This window comes from Phyllobates terribilis, unplaced genomic scaffold, assembly GCF_046119375.1.
Source record: "Phyllobates terribilis strain yellow unplaced genomic scaffold, ASM4611937v1 Scaffold_1883__1_contigs__length_197543, whole genome shotgun sequence".
NCBI lineage: Eukaryota > Metazoa > Chordata > Amphibia > Anura > Dendrobatidae > Phyllobates > Phyllobates terribilis.
The window spans coordinates 26766-42881 of NW_027364643.1; positions in this window are offsets into that span (position 1 = coordinate 26766).

Sequence of the window (16116 nt, forward strand, 5' to 3'; positions counted from 1 at the left end):
TGTCATCTGCCCCATAGCAACCAATCATATTCCTGCTCTTGTGTCATTTGCCCCATAGCAACCAATCGTATTCCTGCTCTTGTGTCATTTGCCCCATAGCAACCAATCATATTCCAGCTCTTATTTCTCCTTTGCCCCATAACAACCAATCATATTCCAGCTCTTGTCATGTGCCTCCTAGCAACCAGTCACATTCCAGCTCTTGTGTCATCTGCCCCTTAGCAACGAATAGCATTTCAGCTCTTATTTCTCCTTTGTGCATAGCAACCAATCACATTCCAGCTCTTGTATCATCTGCCCCATAACAACCAATCACATTCCAGCTCTTGTGTCATCTGCCCCATAGTAACTAATCACATTCCAGCTCTTGTGTCATCTGCCCCTTAGCAACGAATAGCATTTCAGCTCTTATTTCTCCTTTGTGCATAGCAACCAATCACATTCCAGCTCTTGTATCATCTGCCCCATAGCAACCAATCACATTCAAGCTTTTGTGTCATCTGCCCCATAACAACTGTCATAGAAAATATTAAGAATCCCCCCCCCCCCCACCAAACCTCTCTCTCCCCCCCTATACTATTTGTCAGAGTAGAAGAGCTGGCAATTTAAGGAGCTGTCTCTACGCAAGTCGCCGTACACAGGAGAGGTGGCAAGCTGAATTGTCCATTCAAATTAACATACGAATGTAGTTCCTAGTAGAACAGGCGTGTGATAAGTAGACAGATGAGCATATGGGATTGAAAGAAGAGGAAATCGCTTCTTTAAACTTCAAAGTAATGCTGTCATGCTCAACACAATAGCAGGGTCACCTTCACTGGCAAAATCCTTTAGCTCAACAGAAATCTGCAGTCTCGCTGGCACCGACACGAAATATGGAATATCGGAAGTTCTATACTTCCGATAATAATGGGACACATTTTTAGCGGCAGGGTCAGCTAAGGAACAATATGTATATTTTTCCGTAGCTGTATGCCCCTCCAGTGAGCTATAATGCAAAAAAACACAGATAACCAACCACAGTCCCGTCATGTCTAGTCTCTAAAGAAAGGTAAATTCGTAATAAAAAATATGGCGTCAGTTGCAATCTTCTGCGATCAACCAGCAAAGAGTTATCGCGGAAGTTAAATATTTTATTAAAACCATGAAGGGTGGAGCCCACGTGAGGTCATCACAGGGTGGGTGTGGGCAGGTCCCCCCCCTTTGGCATAAAAGACCCAGCTGAAGATACATACACTGCTCAAAAAAATAAAGGGAACACTGAAATAGCACATCCTAGATCTGAATGACTGAAATATTCTCATTGAATACTTTGTTCTGTACAAAGTTGAATGTGCTGACAACAAAATCACACAAAAATCATCAATGGAAATCACATTTGTTAACCAATGGAGGCCTGGATGTGGAGTCACCCCCAAAAGTAAAGTGGAAAAACCCACTACAGGCTGATCCAACTTTGATGTAATGTCCTTAAAACAAGTCACAATGAGGCTCAGTATTGTGTGTGGCCTCCACGTGCCTGTATGACCTCCCTACAACGCCTGGGCATGCTCCTGATGAGGCTGAATATTGTGTGTGGCCTCCACGTGCCTGTATGACCTCCCTACAACGCCTGGGCATGCTCCTGATGAGGCTGAGTATTGTGTGTGGCCTCCACGTGCCTGTATGACCTCCCTACAACGCCTGGGCATGCTCCTGATGAGGTTGAGTATTGTGTGTGGCCTCCACATGCCTGTATGACCTCCCTACAACGCCTGGGCATGCTCCTGATGAGGCTGAGTATTGTGTGCGGCCTCCACGTGCCTGTATGACCTACCTACAACGCCTGGGCATGCTCCTGATGAGGCTGAGTATTGTGTGTGGCCTCCACGTGCCTGTATGACCTCCCTACAACGCCTGGGCATGCTCCTGATGAGGCTGAGTATTGTGTGTGGCCTCCACGTGCCTGTATGACCTCCCTACAATGCCTGGGCATGCTCCTGATGAGGCTGAGTATTGTGTGTGGCCTCCACGTGCCTGTGTGACCTCCCTACAACGCCTGGGCATGCTCCTGATGAGGCTGAGTATTGTGTGTGGCCTCCACGTGCCTGTATGACCTCCCAACAATGCCTGGGCATGCTCCTGATGAGGTTGCGGATGGTCTCCTGTGGGATCTCCTCCCAGACCTGGACTAAAGCATCCGCCAACTCCTGGACAGTCTGTGGTGCAACGTGACGTTGGTGGATGGAGCGAGACCTGATGTCCCAGATGTGCTCAATCGGATTCAGGTCTGGGGAACGGGCGGCCAGTCCATAGCTTCAATGCCTTCATCTTGCAGGAACTGCTGACACACTCCAGCCACATGAGGTCTGGCATTGTCCTGCATTAGGAGGAACCCAGGGCCAACCGCACCAGCATATGGTCTCACAAGGGGTCTGAGAATCTCATCTCGGTACCTAATGGCAGTCAGGCTACCTCTGGCGAGCACATGGAAGGCTGTGCGGCCCTCCAAAGAAATGCCACCCCACACCATTACTGACCCACTGCCAAACCGGTCATGCTGAAGGATGTTGCAGGCAGCAGATCGCTCTCCACGGTGTCTCCAGACTCCGTCACGTCTGTCACATGTGCTCAGTGTGAACCGGCTTTCATCTGTGAAGAGCACAGGGCACCAGTGGCCACTTTGCCAATCCTGGTGTTCTGTGGCAAATGCCAAGCGTCCTGCACGGTGTTGGGCTGTGAGCACAACCCCCATCTGTGGACGTCGGGCCCTCATACCACCTCATGGAGTCGGTTTCTAACCGTTTGTGCAGACACATGCACATTTGTGGCCTGCTGGAGGTCATTTTGCAGGGCTCTGGCAGTGCTCCTCCTGTTCCTCCTTGCACAATGGTGGAGGTAGCGGTCCTGCTGCTGGGTTGTTGCCCTCCTACGGCCCCCTCCACGTCTCCTGGTGTACTGGCCTGTCTCTTGGTAGCGCCTCCAGCCTCTGGACACTACGCTGACAGACACAGGAAACCTTCTTGCTACAGCTCGCATTGATGTGCCATCCTGGATGAGCTGCACTACCTGAGCAACTTCTGTGGGTTGTAGAGTCAGTCTCATGCTACCACGAGTGTAAAAGCACAACCAACATTCAAAAGTGACCAAAACATCAGCCAGAAAGCATTGGTACTGAGATGTGGTCTGTGGTCCCCACCTGCAGAACCTCTCCTTTATTGAGGGTGTCTTGATAATTGCCAATAATTTCCATCTATTGTCTATTCCATTTGCACAACAGCATGTGAAATTGATTGTCAATCAGTGTCGCTTCCTAAGTGGACAGTTTGATTTCACAGAAGTTTCATTTACTTGGAGTTATATTCTGTTTTCTAAGTGTTCCCTTTATTTTTTTGAGCAGTGTATTTTGTAGCACGGGTCCCGTTTCTTCTGTACTGTAATCGTTCCTACCCGTGAGGGGGCGGCCAGTCAAGGCCCGGATGGCGCTGCTGCAGGGGTCCCACCTGTGATTGTCAGTCAGACGCACAGCCAGGGTAGTGTGGACCTCCACCTGCAGATGGCCCTGGAGCAGCTCGCCGCAGACAATCGTGATGGACGACTGCAGCTGATCCTGAAATTCCAGGACCGAGCAGAGCAAAGGGCCCAAGCTGACCGAGAGGCTGCTGAGCACCAGGCCCGAGCTGACCGAGAGGAGCAACAGGCCCAGACTGAGAGAGCTGAGCGACAGGCCCAAGCTGACCGACAGCAACAGCTGGAGCTAGCCCGGATTCAGAAGGAGCCATCCTCCACACAGACCCATGAGTCCAACAGTGCCAATTGTTTGAAACCCCGTCCGGAGCATTTTCCTGCAATGGAAAAGGACGGGGACTTGGACACGTTTCTGCGAGGATTTGAAAAGGCCTGCAGGCTGTACCAGCTGCCTGAGGACCAGTGGGACAGGTATTTAACCCCAGGGCTCCTAGGAAAAGTCCTGGAGGTGTTTGCTTCTCTCCCTTGAGAACACGATGGAGAATATGAGGCCGTCAAGCAGGCCCTGATAAAAAAAGTACCAGCTGACTCTGGAGGTTTACCGGACAAAGTTCAGACCCCTCCAACGTGGACCACATGATAGCTACAGTGATGTGGTGGATGGGCTCAGGACCAACTTTGAGTAGTGGGTCCAAGGACTGTCAGTTACCACCTTCGAGGACCAGAAGGATCTGATGGTGAAGGACCAGTTTCTCCAACTTTGCCCTGTGGAGGTGAAACAGTTTATGCTGGACCGGGAGCCGTAGGAAGCAGCCAAAGCAGCCCAGATTGCGGATACCTATGTGACCAACTGCACACCAGAGGTGCGGAAGTCAGCCACCGCCAGCTGGAAAGAGGGTACGCTGATAGCCACCCCCAGTGTTCTAGCCAGCCAGCCCTCAGCGGGTTCTGCCATATCTTCCAGCACCCGGCCTGTATCTGACTCACGCCGATGCTATACTTGTGACCAAACGGGTCACATCAGCCTTGTCTGCCCGGAGAGGCAGAAGATGAACACCACACCTAAGACCCCAGGGCCTACTGCAGCCATTCTTTTTGTGGGTGGGGAGGTTGGCCGGGCCAGTGAGAACTTACAACCAGTTACTGTGGGCCTTAAGGACACTGGCGCAGAATGTAACCTCATCCGCCCTGAGTTCGTTTTACCAGAGGAACTCATTCCTGGGAAGCTGCTGAGGATCTCCTAAATCGAGCCAGAATGAGTGCTATGGGCAAGGGTAGCAGGCACGGACACCAGAAAGCAAGTCGTCCCGTGCAGGTGACCAGTGTCACGCCAGATAGTGACGTGGTCAATGGTAGCTCCCCCCCTAGTGAGCACGGCTCCCAAGGTAAAAATGAGGACAGGAAGGGTAGGCTCCCCAACCGGGCAAGGTAAAAGAAAGGTGTGTCCCCGTCTGTCAGGAGTATGGGAAGAAGGTACCCACAGCCTGTCAGAGGTGTGGGGAAAATGTATCCCGAACCGGTCAGGGTGATCGGAAAGCTGGATCCCCAGTCGGCCAGAGTAGTGGGCAAGTTGGGTCCACGGCTAGTCGGATCAGCAGGTGGGCCAGGAGGTTGGCTTAAAGGGGCGATCTGTAAATCAGCCCCTACGCCACTTCAAAGGGGGGTGATGTCAGGGAGATATTAAGGAAATATTAACCATTTCTCACAAGCCACCCTCCTATCTACCATTTGTCACCAGAGAAGAGCTTACAATCTAAAGAGCGATCTCTCTGCACATTATCACCCACAGCAGAAGTAGCTTAAACAAATACCGGCACAAGAGAGGTGCTACAACCCAATTAAAATGCAAGGGTCTTTCACCCTGGCAGAGGCAGGGGGTAATTAAACACAGGCTTGCGATAAATTGACATCTAACTGAGAAACTTCATTCCCAGGACGTCAAAGGGAATTCAATAAATATTTCCAGGACGTCCGGCACCGATATGAAATATGGAATAGCTCATGTTCCATAATTCTGATAATAATGGGACCCATATTTTTAGTGACAGGGTCAGCTAAGGAACAATATGGACATTTTCCTGTCGCTGTAAGCCCCTCTGGGGGACTGTGGCGCGAAAGTAACAAAATAGCAGATCGCAACTGCGCCATGTGCAGTCTCTAAATAAGGTAAAATCATAATATGGAAGTTAATAGAAAATATGGTATCACTTTTGGGCTTCTGGGATCAACCAGTGATAAGTTATTCCAAAAAACAGATATCTTAATAAAAATGTGTAGGCTGGAGCTCGAGCCCACGTGATGTCATCCCAGGTGGTGTGTGGGTAGGTCTCCCCTTAGGCATAAAAGAATCCATGGAGGATGGAGTAGTATTCTTTGCGGGAGTATATATTTATTATATGTAACGGATCCTGTTCGCTGAACGGACATAGGAGAACTCCCCTCCAGCTATATTGAGTTGTCACTGCGAACGTATAGTAAGTCTCTTCTTTAATCCTGTTTTATTTGTGTAACGGCATATGTACAGTACTGTCCCCTTTTGTAAAATCTTTTATATATATTTCCTAAACACTGCCTCCCTTTTGGATTAAATATAAAATTTAATAGTTCTGTTTCTTTTGTCCTGTAATCGTTCCCTCCCCCGAAGCCATATACGCTACCAGAACGCAGGCATCCGACCAGGCCTGTATTATAATTCAAATCTGGACGGTGGTGGCAGCGAATAATAATAATTGGGCTATCGTGAAGCTGACAGTGACCGTACGGGGGCGTATACACATATTCCATGCGTTGGAATACGGAGGTGTGACGCCATACGCTCACTGGTCACTTGCTGATTCCTATGTACTGAGTAGTCGGGATCGTGTGCTCGTGACTCCCTGATGAAATCCTGACAGAGTGATATTGTGTGATCTCTCCTGTGTTGTTGCTGTGAAACCCTGACAAAACCAGTCATATTCCTCCTTTCATTTCTCCTTTGCTCCATAGCAACCAATCACATTCCAGCTTGTCACCTGCCCCATAACAACCAATCACATTCCAGCTTTTGTGTAATTTGCCACATAGCAACCAATCACATTTCAGCTCCTCTAACGCCTGCTTCATAGGAACCAATCACATTCCAGCTCTTATTTTTCATATGCCCCATAGCAAACAATCAAAATCCGCCTCTTATGCCATATGCCCCCTAGCAACCATTCACATTCCAGCTCTTATGCCATCTCACCCATGTAAACAATCACATTCCAGCTCTTGTGTCATCTACCCCAAAGCATCCAATCACATTTCAGCTCTTATGTGTCATCTGCCCCATAGCAACCAATCACATCCCAGCTCTTGTGCCATCTGCCCTCTAGCAACCAATCACATTCCAGCTATTATTTCTCCTTTGCCCCATAGCAACCAGTCACATTCCAGCTCTTATTTTTCATCTGTTCAATAGCAACCGATCAAACTTCACCTTTTATGCCATCGGCCCCTACCAACCAATCACATTCCAGATGGTATCATCTGACCCATATAACCAATCAAATTCCAGCTCTTGTGTAGAGAGATGGACAAGAGAAACTAAGTAACTGTAATCAAACACCACCCTCTGCTGGAACAAACTGAAAGTGAGACAAATAATTGTATTAGCAGGAACCAAATGTTCCTAGCAGTTTTTGCAGGGGGAGAGACCTTTGTGTGCTGGACCTGATCATGTGACCCAGAGAGTTTCCTGGGTATAAAGGCCCTGTGTGCCAGATTGCAGGGGGCTTTTGGCGCCAAGAGAGCGCAGGGTGCAGATGATGTGCACCGGAGGAGATGCTGCAGCCAGAGATTTGGTGCCAGGCTGCAGAGTGGAGCAGACTTGCTCCAGAGGGGCCGCAGGCCCCAGCCAGAGGCCTGCGCTGCATCAGAGTCAGACGCCGCCTGAGAAGTTCTGGACTCCTCACAGCAGCGCCCTGAGCCCTGCACGTCTGGCCCAGAGTCAGGACCTGCGCCCCACACAGAGTAAGTTCCTGGGACCCGACACTGTCTTTCAAGAGCCGAGGTCTGGATCCCCGCACCCCAAGCGTGAGAGACTACCGTCGACGGTCAAGCCGAGAAGAGCTGAGAGAGGACTGTGACAGGAGAGACGCGCCAGCAACAGCGGAGGAATCGCACAAACAGGGCCGTCACTTCCAATTCCCACTCACAGTACCGGGGACAGTTGCGATTAGGATTTCAGGTTGGGAGGGGGCTGGTTGGTACGTGGGAGGCTAAATGGGATCTGATAGCCTTTATCTGGAAGAGACTTGTGGCCTAGCGGGAAGAACCGGTGACCCCGGCTAGGGCCATACAAAGAGAACTCACGTGGCGACTCCCATGACTGGGAGCATCAAACTGTTGCAAAGAACTTTACTGTTATCCACTGAAATATTTCTGTTATTCCGAGTTGCTGTTTATTACCCCTGCGACTAACCCCCTTTGTAGAATAGTTGGTATACATATAAAGTGGTTTTATATACACTGCTGAAAAAAATAAAGGGAACACTTAAACAACAGAATATAACTCCAAGTAGATCAAACTTCTGTGAAATCAGACTGTCCACTTAGGAAGCAACACTGATTGACAATCAATCTCACATGCTGATGTGCAAATGGAACAGACAATAGATGGAAATTATTGGCAATTATCAAGACGCCCTCAATAAAGGAGAGGTTCTGCAGGTGGGGACCACAGACCACATCTCAGTACCAATGCTTTCTGGCTGATGTTTTGGTCACTTTTGAATGTTGGTTGTGCTTTCACACTCGTGGTAGCATGAGACGGACTCTACAACCCACAGAAGTTGCTCAGGTAGTGCAGCTCATCCAGGATGGCACATCAATGCGAGCTGTGGCAAGAAGGTTTGCTGTGTCTGTCAGCGTAGTGTCCAGAGGCTGGAGGCGCTACCAGGAGACAGGCCAGTACACCAGGAGACGTGGAGGGGGCCGTAGGAGGGCAACAACCCAGCAGCAGGACCGCTACCTCCGCCTTTGTGCAAGGAGGAACAGGAGGAGCACTGCCAGAGCCCTGCAAAATGACCTCCAGCAGGCCACAAATGTGCATGTGTCTGCACAAACGGTTAAAAACCGACTCCATGAGGGTGGTATGAGGGCCCGACGTCCACAGATGGGGGTTTTGCTCACAGCCCAACACCGTGCAGGACGCTTAGCATTTGCCACAGAACACCAGGATAGGCAAAGTGGCCACTGGCGCCCTGTGCTCTTCACAGATGAAAGCAGGTTCACATTGAGCACATGTGACAGATGTGACAGAGTCTGGAGACGCCGTGGAGAGCGATCTGCTGCCTGTAACTTCCTTCAGCATGACCGGTTTGGCAGTGGGTGAGTAATGGTGTGGGATGGCATTTCTTTGGAGGGCCACACAGCCCTCCATGTGCTTCCCAGAGGTAGCCTGACTGCCATTAGGTACCGAGATGAGATCCTCAGACCCCTTGTGAGACCATATGCTGGTGCGGTTGGCCCTGGGTTCCTCCTAATGCAGGACAATGCCAGACCTCATGTGGCTGGAGTGTGTCAGCAGTTCCTGCAAGATGAAGGCATTGAAGCTATGGACTGGCCGCCCATTCCCCAGACCTGAATCCGATTGAGCACATCTGGGACATCATGTCTCGCTCCATCAACCAACGTCACGTTGCACCACAGACTGTCCAGGAGTTGGCGGATGCTTTAGTCCAGGTCTGGGAGGAGATCCCACAGGAGACCATCCGCAACCTCATCAGGAGCATGCCCAGGCGTTGTAGGGAGGTCATACAGGTGTGACGCCTCTACTCAGAAAGCCCGTGTTTTACCCTGGGTGTTGGGGGACTCGGTGTCGGGCCTTGTTGGAGAGATGGGATGCAGCCGTGGCCCGGGCCCGACCCGTGCTCAGGGCCGTCACATTAGAAAGAGATGGTGTGGGCTTGTCCGGGTTGAGTGGCTGATTAACGACTACGCCACCTGTGGTGTCTGGTGAAGGGTTACCAGCACCACTAGCAGTCCGCTGAGGCGGAGCAGGACCTCAGGGCAGTCAAACAGGACGAAGGGGGGTAGCAGTAGCGCGGGGAGTACGGGCACCGCGTCGCGTGGTATGGCGTGTAATGAACAGTCCGGAGGCCATAGGGGTGAACTTCCAAGGCTTTACTCACTCAGAGATGTTAGCGGGAAGGCGACTCCCTGCTCCTCGCGGAGTCCTGCGGCCACCAGGGACGGGGGTCCGACTACCTCCGAGGAAGTCCAGTGTTCGGTAGCGACCTTTCACCAGAGTGTTCCTGCACTACGGACTTCACCCTTTCCCGTCTGTGCGTGTGTAGATAGGTCGGGTCTCCCTCTGAGCTCCTCTCAGGTGTAGGGGTCGGGTGGCAATTCCTCTCCATCCGACGCCCGGTGGGATCCTCAGGGCCTAACCGGGCTTTCCCGTCCTGGACGTAGAGTACGAGGTCGGGTGTCGGGGGCCGGTACCCCTCTTGCAGCCGGAGTCCCTCTGAATAGATCAGGTAGGCGAGGACAGGTGGCGTGCTCCGCTCCGTCTGCATCCTCCCCGGGACCCATTTGCTAGGGAGCCACACTCTAAAGCTCCCGGGCCTTCTTGATCCTGGTCCTCGGCCGGGTTGAGACATTCCTTGTCTGCAACCTACCACTCGTCCCAATATCCGGGTACGAGGGCTGTGTCCCATGGCGGTGCAGGCCCACACAGGATCTGCGCTCCCGGAGGGAAGTCACATTACACACAGTAGTTTGACAGCACAGTGTCAGCCGACAGACTAGCAAAGGCTAGACTAAAAGCGGACCAAGGAGACAGAAAACGACCAAAAGACCAGAGAAGAACCAAGATCAATGATGGCATTCTATTAAGTACTAGATTTGAAGTGTAACCAACTAGTTGTTCCTCCACCCACACCCACTAACTGGTTCCTACTACTTTATGTTCCCCAGTCTCCCTGTAACCAGGGGAGCAGCACCTAGTGCATACTAGCTCCCTCTGGTGGAAATGTGGTGTTGGATGCAAAAGGTTAGGTCACTACCATCACACCGGCCTTACCTCAGAGGATGAACACCACGTTCCATAGAAGAAGTGCAGCATTCCTGTGGCGGTCGAACCCTCAGGGGCGCCACATTCCCCCCTGGTAAAACACAGCACGTCCGCGGGCTGCAAAGGAAGTAACACCCAGGAAATTTTCTTTTTATAATAACAAAACTATCATCCCTTTATGGGAGGCACATTTCTTAAACGTTGCATAACAAGGTATAAAAGTGTAAAAGTGCAAAATTATAAAAGTATAAAGCATAAATTAGGACAAGAGACTTTTGACAATGGCAGCAGACTTGTTAGAAGTGGCGACGGTCAGTTCAGTAGCAAGAGGGACCTGCCCTAAACCCTCTACGTGGGCCCTGGGGTGGCTGCAGGGCATGAAGATCCGGGGATGGACCTCCACAAAAGCCACTCCACACAGGTTTTGCTTCTGAGGTCTGAGGTAGAAGAAGAGGCACGGTTTTACATAAAACCAATAGGAAGCACCTAAATAGATGCATAACTATATACAAACGCAGTCCGCCGCCTGCCATAGTCCGCAGGGACCAAAGTCTCTGTAAACAGGGGGAAAACATAAAATAGCAGCATTGAACTTAAAACTTTAACAACAGCAGCAGCCGGGGGCTGCTTTAGACCTCGGGCTCTCTTCTTGGAAAAGGCTCATTCCTCCCGACGGAGGCTAGCCGGTCACCTGAGGCTGAGGGCGGGGTGGCGTCGCTCCCAGACACTTTGTGGACGTCCAGGCCGTACCACCCACGCTCTCCCTGGTGGCGAGAGAAAGTCACTGTGTCGCCCGGGAGGAGGTTCCGACCGGGGTGTCCCTTCTTGAGGCGCGGCTCGACGTCCCGCCGGCTGACGAACACATCGTCCTGGAACTGGGGACACCGGATGAACCCCCACCCCGCCTCATGATGAAAGCGGAGGACTTGGCCTTCGTACTGGGGACTGGGACGGGTGGCCTCTTCCTGTCACGCCCGAGTCTTTGCAGCTTTGGTCCTGACCTCGAGGCGCTCGCAGCGCTGCTCCCGCCGACGCTGCTCCCATGCGAGCTGGAATATCTGATCACTGGACCACTGGCTCCTCCTTCGCGCTTCAGCCCGGGTCTCCCGAGGGAAGCCCATTAGGTAGCCCCCCTGGTTTTCCCAGGCCCACTCCTCAACCTCGGGCCAGGTTACTGCTGGTGCGGGTAGCGGGGTAAGAACGGGTTGCTGCGAGTCCTCTGTAGACGCGGACCAGTCCGGGTTGGAGCCGGTAGTTTCCTCCGCAGCTTCAGGCACCTCCGACTCAGGATTTGGGCGGCATCGCAGGTCCCCACCGATGGCTGCCGATTGCAGCTCTGGAGCTAACGCTTGCTCCCAGGTGACCGCGTGGGGAATTAAGTACTCCGACATGAGGTCCAGGATAGCCACGGTAGGCTCTGCAGCCGGGGCAGGGGTTGCACACTCACCCGCCGCGAGGTCACCCTCGACCTCTGTCACCGAGTCGACTTGTCCTGGGACCTCAACTCCTTGGCGGCGGTCCCAGATACGCAGCAGCATCTCCTCCCGCCACGCAGCCGTCGCCGCCTCCTGGGCCTCTCTCTGCCTTCTTAGGAGTTCCGGAGCTTCTTGCTGGAGAAATGCAATATCTCCCGGGGTCAATACGCTGCCGCCTTGCTCTCTGCCGGGTGAAGGGCCTGAACCGGGTTCAGTAGACGCATGATCTTGTTCCCCAGAGGCATCCATGTCTGCCTCCGTTGACTGCCAAGCTCCGACTGCCATGGCCGCACCTTGTTGCTTTTCTTCTTCCTCCTCTTTCGGGGCAGTTCCTGGGCGGAATGCTGACAGGCCCACCTTCGTTCAACCCATCCGGTTTGATGGGCATTACCCCGTGGACAGTGTCTGATGGAAGAGGGAGTCCACATTTTTGGTGCCAAGCGGGAGCCCAGCCCACGATGGGAGACATTCAAAGACAGTCTTTTCACAGCATTATGGCGCCTGTTCTTCTTGGGCGGGCGCCATTTTAAGTGTAAAACAACAGTTCAAGGTGTAAGGCACACAGTATCCGATAGCAATGGGCACTCTTCTCCGTTGCTGCGGGCACGATATCCTGCCGACTACGCCAGGTTGTGACGCCTCTACTCAGAAAGCCCGTGTTTTACCCTGGGTGTTGGGGGACTCGGTGTCGGGCCCTGTGATGGAGAGGTGGGATGCAGCGGTGGCCCGGGCCCGACCCGTGCTCAGGGCCGTCACATTAGAAAGAGATGGTGTGGGCTCGTCCGGGTTGAGTGGCTGATTAACGACTACGCCAACTGTGGTGTCTGGTGAAGGGTCACCAGCGGCGCTAGCAGTCCGCTGAGGCCTGATGTCATGGCGGCTAAAGTTATTACCGCTTCCCACAGGCGGAGCAAGGCCTCAGGGCAGTCAAACAGGACGAAGGGGGGGTAGCAGTAGCGCGGGGAGTACGGGCACCGCGTCGCGTGGTATGGCGCATAATGAACAGTCCGGAGGCCATAGGGGTGAATTTCCAAGGCTTTACTCACTCAGAGATGTTAGCGGGAAGGCTTCTCCCTGCTCCTCGCGGAGTCCTGCGGCCACCAGGGACAGGGGTCCGACTACCTCCGAGGAAGTCCAGTGTTCGGTAGCGACCTTTCACCAGAGTGTTCCTGCACTACGGACTTCACCCTTTCCCGTCTGTGCGGGTGTAGATAGGCCGGGTCTCCCTCTGAGCTCCTCTCAGGTGTAGGGGTCGGGTGGCAATTCCTCTCCATCCGACGCCCGGTGGGATCCTCAGGGCCTAACCGGGCTTTCCCATCCTGGACGTAGAGTACGAGGTCGGGTGTCGGGGGCCGGTACCCCTCTTGCAGCCGGAGTCCCTCTGAATAGATCAGGTAGGCGAGGACAGGTGGCGTGCTCCGCTCCGTCTGCATCCTCCCCGGGACCCATTTGCTAGGGAGCCACACTCTAAAGCTCCCGGGCCTTCTTGATCCTGGTCCTCGGCCGGGTTGAGACATTCCTTGTCTGCAACCTACCACTCGTCCCAATATCCGGGTACGAGGGCTGTGTCCCATGGCGGTGCAGGCCCACACAGGATCTGCGCTCCCGGAGGGAAGTCACATTACACACAGTAGTTTGACAGCACAGTGTCAGCCGACAGACTAGCAAAGGCTAGACTAAAAGCGGACCAAGGAGACAGAAAACGACCAAAAGACCAGAGAAGAACCAAGATCAATGATGGCATTCTATTAAGTACTAGATTTGAAGTGTAACCAACTAGTTGTTCCTCCACCCACACCCACTAACTGGTTCCTACTACTTTGTGTTCCCCAGTCTCCCTGTAACCAGGGGAGCAGCACCTAGTGCATACTAGCTCCCTCTGGTGGAAATGTGGTGTTGGATGCAAAAGGTTAGGTCACTACCATCACACCGGCCTTACCTCAGAGGAGGAACACCACGTTCCATAGAAGAAGTGCAGCATTCCTGTGGCGGTCGAACCCTCAGGGCGACATACAGGCACGTGGAGGCCACACACAATACTCAGCCTCATCAGGAGCATGCCCAGGCGTTGTAGGGAGGTCATACAGGCACGTGGAGGCCACACACAATACTCAGCCTCATCAGGAGCATGCCCAGGCGTTGTAGGGAGGTCATACAGGCACGTGGAGGCCACACACAATACTCAGCCTCATCAGGAGCATGCCCAGGCGTTGTAGGGAGGTCATACAGGCAGGTGGAGGCGACACACAATACTCAGCCTTATCAGGAGCATGCCCAGGCGTTGTAGGGAGGTCATACAGGCACGTGGAGGCCACACACAATACTCAGCCTCATCAGGAGCATGCCCAGGCATTGTAGGGAGGTCATACAGGCACGTGGAGGCCACACACAATACTCAGCCTCATCAGGAGCATGCCCAGGCGTTGTAGGGAGGTCATACAGACACGTGGAGGCCACACACAATACTCAGCCTCATCAGGAGCATGCCCAGGCGTTGTAGGGAGGTCATACAGGCACGTGGAGGCCGCACACAATACTCAGCCTCATCAGGAGCATGCCCAGGCGTTGTAGGGAGGTCATACAGGCACGGGGAGGCCACACACAATACTCAGCCTCATCAGGAGCATGCCCAGGCGTTGTAGGGAGGTCACACAGGCACGGGGAGGCCACACACAATACTCAGCCTCATCAGGAGCATGCCCAGGCATTGTAGGGAGGTCATACAGGCACATGGAGGCCACACACAATACTCAGCCAAATCAGGAGCATGCCCAGGCGTTGTAGGGAGGTTATACAGACACGTGGAGGCCACACACAATACTCAGCCTCATCAGGAGCATGCCCAGGCGTTGTAGGGAGGTCATACAGTGACGTGGAGGCCACACACAATACTGAGCCTCATCAGGAGCATACCCAGGCGTTGTAGGGAGGTCATACAGGCACGTAGAGGCCACACACAATACTCAGCCTCATCAGGAGCATGCCCAGGCGTTGTAGGGAGGTCATACAGGCACGTGGAGGCCACACACAATAATCAGCCTCATCAGGAGCATGCCCAGGCGTTGTAGGGAGGTCATACAGGCACGTGGAGGCCACACACAATACTCAGCCTCATCAGGAGCATGCCCAGGCGTTGTAGGGAGGTCATACAGTCACGTGGAGGCCACACACAATACTCAACCTCATCAGGAGCATGCCCAGGCGTTGTAGGGAGGTCATACAGGCACGTGGAGGCCACACACAATACTCAGCCTCATCAGGAGCATGCCCAGGCGTTGTAGGGAGGTCATACAGGCACGTGGAGGCCACACACAATACTCACCCTCATCAGGAGCATGCCCAGGCGTTGTAGGGAGGTCATACAGGCACGTGGAGGCCACACACAATACTCAGCCTCATCAGGAGCATGCCCAGGCGTTGTAGGGAGGTCATACAGGCACGTGGAGGCCACACACAATACTCAGCCTCATCAGGAGCATGCCCAGGCGTTGTAGGGAGGTCATACAGGCAGGTGGAGGCGACACACAATACTCAGCCTTATCAGGAGCATGCCCAGGCGTTGTAGGGAGGTCATACAGGCACGTGGAGGCCACACACAATACTCAGCCTCATCAGGAGCATGCCCAGGCATTGTAGGGAGGTCATACAGGCACGTGGAGGCCACACACAATACTCAGCCTCATCAGGAGCATGCCCAGGCGTTGTAGGGAGGTCATACAGACACGTGGAGGCCACACACAATACTCAGCCTCATCAGGAGCATGCCCAGGCGTTGTAGGGAGGTCATACAGGCACGTGGAGGCCGCACACAATACTCAGCCTCATCAGGAGCATGCCCAGGCGTTGTAGGGAGGTCATACAGGCACGGGGAGGCCACACACAATACTCAGCCTCATCAGGAGCATGCCCAGGCGTTGTAGGGAGGTCACACAGGCACGGGGAGGCCACACACAATACTCAGCCTCATCAGGAGCATGCCCAGGCATTGTAGGGAGGTCATACAGGCACGTGGAGGCCACACACAATACTCAGCCTAATCAGGAGCATGCCCAGGCGTTGTAGGGAGGTTATACAGACACGTGGAGGCCACACACAATACTCAGCCTCATCAGGAGCATGCCCAGGCGTTGTAGGGAGGTCATACAGTGACGTGGAGGCCAC